This window comes from Zerene cesonia, chromosome 4 (genome assembly GCF_012273895.1).
Source record: "Zerene cesonia ecotype Mississippi chromosome 4, Zerene_cesonia_1.1, whole genome shotgun sequence".
NCBI classification, from domain to species: Eukaryota; Metazoa; Arthropoda; class Insecta; order Lepidoptera; family Pieridae; genus Zerene; species Zerene cesonia.
This window is the reverse complement of record NC_052105.1, coordinates 182,445-188,457: the sequence shown is the minus strand read 5'-3', so window position 1 is coordinate 188,457 and position 6,013 is coordinate 182,445. Positions and strand designations below refer to the sequence as shown.

The following is a 6,013-nucleotide window of genomic DNA, read 5'->3' as shown; positions in this document are numbered from 1 at the left end:
ATAGCTTGAAAGTGATATTTATAAAGCTCTAAAATATAGGAATCCCTGTTGAAAAAATTAATTAAATAAGGCTAATAGTACACTACCACAACTACCATAAACCCATATTGCATAGAGCATTATAACTGATTAGTGAAACTATGTTCTTTACACCCATATACACGTTGTAAAAGATAATAAAACTCCAACAACTTCCGCATACAACTAAAACGTTCCTACCAAATCGTGCACTCCATACAATATGGAAGCTCCGCAACGATAAAATATATTGTACAAAACACGTCGTAATAAAAAGAAACGATCCATTCCAATTCGATTTGAATAAAAACGAATTCTTTCCGAGCAAGGCCTAGGTCGGTATCCGTACAATGGAGGAGTCATTTTTCAAGCAGAACGGTTGTAAATCAGGACAAACGTTCATATTTCATAGTCGAATGGAGTGGCCATCGACTAGCAAGAATTGTGATCGAAATATCATTCCATACAAGTCTATCAATTTGTGCTCAAGATGAAATGTACTTTTTGGAGTGCACTGGACGGGGAAGGACCAATTTTATTTTTAGCAATGCAAGTTGAATATTTTTAAGCATTTGTGAATTCACTTTATCATAAAAACTCACACTAATAGGTACAATGAAATCCAATTGAATTCATATTTATGTACAAAAATCAGGTAATTGCATCTATACAGTGCGCAGTGAGAACTCAATGTGTAAATGCTTCGTCTTGAACCGTTCGATGATTCGCGACTTGACAAATTAAAATATGTAAACAGAAAAGCTATGAAACCAATAAACGGTTAATCATCATAGCATATTTTCTTCATACATAGCGTCTGTCAAATGCTTTTTATATTATAATGACATAACATAAACTTAAAGTACAATTTATTCGCTAACTCATTTAGTTCCAAATACTAAGATTAAAAAACCAATAAAAACATTCAGCTCCATTCGCAAATATTGAAAAGCTCACATCCAATTAATAAAAAACGATATGGACTAAATTGATATGAATATTGAACTTCTATTTTTAAAATTATGGACGTTTCGAGAGATTAACTTAAAATGCAATAATATTAGCAAACAAGTTACAACTGCTCAGTCGGTATTTAAATCGCTTTCAATTTATAATAGGAAATATTAAATGAAAACTTTATAAAATTTATTACAAGATACCAGCTATATAAATGTTAATAACAATCTTTAACTGTTTAATTAGTATTTGGTAAACTTATTGATAAGTTTTAATCTTATCCTTGGAACAGTGAACAGTTAATGGGTGCGCGCTTCAACATATGGATCTAGCGTCAACTCCCGGTCACAACAATAAACAAAATGTTTTGAAACTTACAGTAAATTGATCCTTTAAACGGTGCAATAAATTCTCACTCAACACGAAAAAAGCAACATGGACATACGCCTTATTTTTCAATTTTTTTAATATATTATTTATAAAAAAAAATATTCATTTTTTCCGATTTTCATATGATTACAATAGTCTATTTTAATTATAAAAAAATTATTTTAAATATTAGTTAATTAAAACATCTAACACAATTTATATACAAATATTTAAAGTCAGGATGATATTTACAGTTTACACGGAATCTTAAGTTATCTGATACCTTTGTATTTCATAATTAATAACAAAGATGCTATAAACTAAACACCCAGTACAGTAATTAAATTGAAGTTTACCATTATTATAACTGGTAGACAGTCATTGTTAAAATTATAAGCGTCTCCATTGCCTTGCCTTCATATTTATTACGTCCTAATTATAAAGAGGTATAGCTTCTTACTAGAACAAAATTTTGTTTTATTATATGCTTGTTCTATTCATATTTATTATTTTTATTGTTATATATAAATAAACAAATATGGTTGATTATCATGAGACGGTTTAAATTACACAAAATTCTTACTCGGAAGGAGCTGTGGTGAATGTTGAATTTGGCAAATGGCTGTTAATTTGTTTTCATTTATTGTTACATTAAATAGTGTATATCAAATCTAATTAATTGTTCAAAAGTCCATAGTCATTCCTCGTATCGGTCCTCCGCTATCATTTAAATACTTGCCCTCAATATTGCTTTACTGCGGCCACTCTGATCGGAAAATAGTTCGTAAAAAGGTGAAAAGGTAAAATACCGTTGTACAGGGTCTTTTAGTGCTATTTTTAGTTTTATTTTGAAAGTAAAAACGGCTACCACATTCACTCTGTAGTTGCGCAGTCGTTGTATACTCGCCTGAATTTGAATCGAAAATATGCAGGAATATAGTAAAATATGTAAGTCACATTTATAGAATATAGCACATTTATATTAATAGAAACTTCTATTAACTTTCAATAAATAGAATAATAAATTGTGATTCAATTATTTCTAGAATATTCCATAACTAACCAACTTAAGTAAATTTATAAATGTCGCTTTAATGTCACAGACTACACGGTACAAAAGTTGCAAAAACTGTTTGTTAATTTTATCACGCAATTCAAAATTATTAAAAAACCTTTTCTTAGATATAAGACCTCAACACGACCACAAAAATCATGAGATTATTGAAATAAGAATAAATAATATGTCATATTATTTTACTACAATTCCGCATTTATGTATACAATTTACCTAATTTTGTTGCCGGTGTCCAAATAATCATTTGCCGTTCCCGAAATTCAACAAACGATTCCATTCGTACTCAATGAAACGGAACACAATAGCAATAACTTCAGTAGTGTTAATTCACAACACTGCGACTTTAAAGCGTCCGCAACTACCTTTAATTATTCCCGCAAATTCGGCATTTCACACATGGCAGGGTAATCCCTTAAGTTCCAATACAGGCAAGTAGTGGCTGTCATCTTCATCGAGGCAACGTTATCAGTTCAGTGGGCCAGAAACAGACCGTCTTCATTCTATATTATACGAGTAATTTAACTGAATACGTTTAAGCCTATCTTTGGAGAGTTTTAGTTTGAGTTCCGACATCACAAGACGTGAGTTAATGTGATGATTTAATTAGATGAGTGAAATGCAATAAGTCTTAAGTGGGTGGGAAGTTTTAGTTACGTATTCTAGAATGAGTCAGTTTAATTCGTACGGAATTTCAAATATATTTTTTGTCTATGTCAGTACCTAAATGTGATCGATATAGTGTTTGCTGTTTAACTGGATTCTGGAAAGTTCTCAATTCAATTTTTTTTTTTTTTTGTTACTGGGTGCCAAGTGGCAAAAAAAATGGATTCATTAATCTATAGGTTTTAACGGTGAGTTTTTCCTATCAATCACAGAAAATACACGTCAAAACCTCTTCAATCTGGACTGATACCTTACACCACAATAGCGTTGATAGCCTTTTTAAAGTTTTATTTTTTACGAGAACATGGTTAAAATTTAGTCGGACAATGCTAATTATTTCGAAATATACACTATGTTGTAAATCGTTACTTAGGCCCCATTCCAGTAGAATTATAGAATCCCTTCATATACGAATAGACAGAAAGTAATGTCTATAGATGGTAGAGCTCAAACACAAACTTATACTACTAAACAGTTTTGAATTAAGGTGTGTAACCTTTTTATTTAAAACAACAAATAAATATTTTTTATTATATGTATATTAATTATAATTATTAAATAAAGTTTCTTATTTTTTTTATTATTGATATTTTTCTTTTTTTTTTTGGGGTCTATTTGAAAACCAGCGCTAGAAGCTCTCGCTGAATTAGATCCATTGTTAAGGTGTAATTGTGTATGTCTTCAATGTTTTGTATCATGTCATGTCCATCAAATAAATGTTTTTTCTTTCTATCTTTCTTTCTTTCAACATCGAAGACACTGTCCGATACGTGCAAAGACTTGTTATATGAAAGTATTGATAAAAGCATTTCAATGTGAAACTTGTGAGCTCGGCCTAAAACCAAGGCTATATTTTATCTCGTTCCGCTCCCAGGGGATGCGCGAACCCCGGGATACGGTGCGAAATCAAAAATTATCATTTTCCACATACACTGAGGCTGGCTTCCGGTAAGTCTATACATAATAGATTTTTAGATCTACAATGGATAATTATTAAATATTTGGTAGAAGAATCGGATAGTAATTAAAAAACGTAATCAATTTTATATGAATACATAGAAGAAGTTTACGGATATCATGTTAACCAGTTGTTTACATTAATCCTTATATAATATAATAGTTGTAATAAAATTGAGTTACAAATCAAATGAGTACAAAATATCATTAAAGGTATTCAGTCTCAGTAACTCTTCTCCTGTACACACGTGCTTCTCACACACACACACACACACAGTGTAATCAATAGCTGTAACGCACATGCAAAGAGCATTCGATCCCGAGGCTCTGTCCGGAGGCTGTAGCAAAAAGCTCTTAGTATTAATCTTGTGATAGACCTCGCCTCAAAACCGCTTGTTGGCTTTCTTTCACCTTATTAACTTATACATTCTATATCTAACTCTCTGTATATACCATGATATATCGTATTGTAACATTCGCTTAACTCTGTGTAAGGTGGCCTGGAAGAGGTTTTTTTCTTAGAATGATACTTTTCTCATAATACTATATATACTAGGTAGATAGAGTATGTTTCACATCTGGTTATATGCAAAATATCTTCGTACATTAATTTATGGTAATCGTAGGAAGATTTACTTAATTCTTACAAGGAATTCTTATAAGGTTGAGTTAGCAAGTAAGCAAGGTAGAGTTTTCACTACGTTACTGATCTCCATATAGCATAGACGCTATGTTATTATTAAAAAAATCTGATTGCAGTTTTATTATTGCTCAATATTTCTACTATTATAAAATAGAATAAACTTACTTTGTGACAAATATGTGGAGTACTTCATGAATCTATCATTTTTTTTTTATTATTTATACTGAAAATTATTGTTGAAAGAGTTAATCTGGTTCAAGAGGTAATCATTCAACCAAAAGTATGTTAATTGTTAATGAATCAATTAAAACGTTCATCGATTGTTTCCCCGATTCAACATCCAACCATTAAATCGCTATTGTGTAACTCCTAAAACTCATTATAATTGTGTAAATACAAGTCGACTATATCGGCATATAAATCGAGTTCCATTGTGTAATGATATCCTCAATTAATTGTTGGAGAGAATAAAGTTAGTCGTGAGTACGGGAAACTTAATAAAATAGACCCTTGAAATCGTTTCGCCCACTTCCTCCAGTAATTTAATTCCTACATTCACAGACAGCGTGAACTCCTTAAAACGTTTCACAAAGCAGCTCCGTATAATGTAAAATAAATTATGTAAGGTTTATTATGATATAAAGGTTAGTAGAAATTACAACAAACACAATAATCTTACAATTATAAATCGGCTCTTCGAGATATGTCGATATTGCGGCAAACTTCTTACGCGCTCTTAATGAGAGCTCTCGTAAGTTGAAGTCAAGTATACTTACTAAGTCTATGAACTATCGGCAAGTTGCAAACAAGAAAAACTACTCGCTCCCGAGTCCCCGAGGACGTCACGTGACACAACACTCAGTTATCGGATTAAACCGCACTCAATATTATCACAAGTTACTCGAGTATAATACAGTTTTGTAAATCACATCACTGATAGTTTCACAGATCACTGATAATACGTTCGTCGCGGTGATAAGGATGGCGCTGCGTGGCGGGCTCGCGGTGAAGACGTGTCCGTCCGGCGCGGCGGTCGGCCAGATACTGCTGCTTGCGCACGCCTGGACCCGGCCGGCCCCCACCTCTCCTGCGATTCGGCACACGAAAAAAAATCAAATCAGAAACCTCTTCCTGTCAGTGAGCTCCAATGATCACCTTAAGTCCTAAGTGTCAGTTGTTAGTTAACGCCAGTGCGGCACCAAACGACGCATTTAGCCTGAGTTATGCGCGGATCGTGGAGCGGTTAGCGTCGCCAGCTAATTTATAACGTTTCGAATCGAATGCTTATGTAAATTCGTTCGGAGGTAGATCGAAGAAATTTTTTCTCATCT

At 32.6% G+C, this 6,013-nt stretch overlaps 1 protein-coding gene across 1 annotated transcript in view; it reads right to left on the bottom strand.

Annotated features, from left to right (window-relative positions):
• Window positions 1-5,708, bottom strand: part of LOC119839738 (protein sidekick-1-like) — a 153,509-nt gene extending 147,801 nt beyond the window's left edge. The window contains exon 1 of the mRNA XM_038366172.1: window positions 5,459-5,708. The gene's annotated coding sequence lies outside the window, so the exon portion shown is untranslated. The remainder of the gene's footprint in view (window positions 1-5,458) is intronic.
• Between the last annotated feature and the right edge of the window lie 305 nt (window positions 5,709-6,013).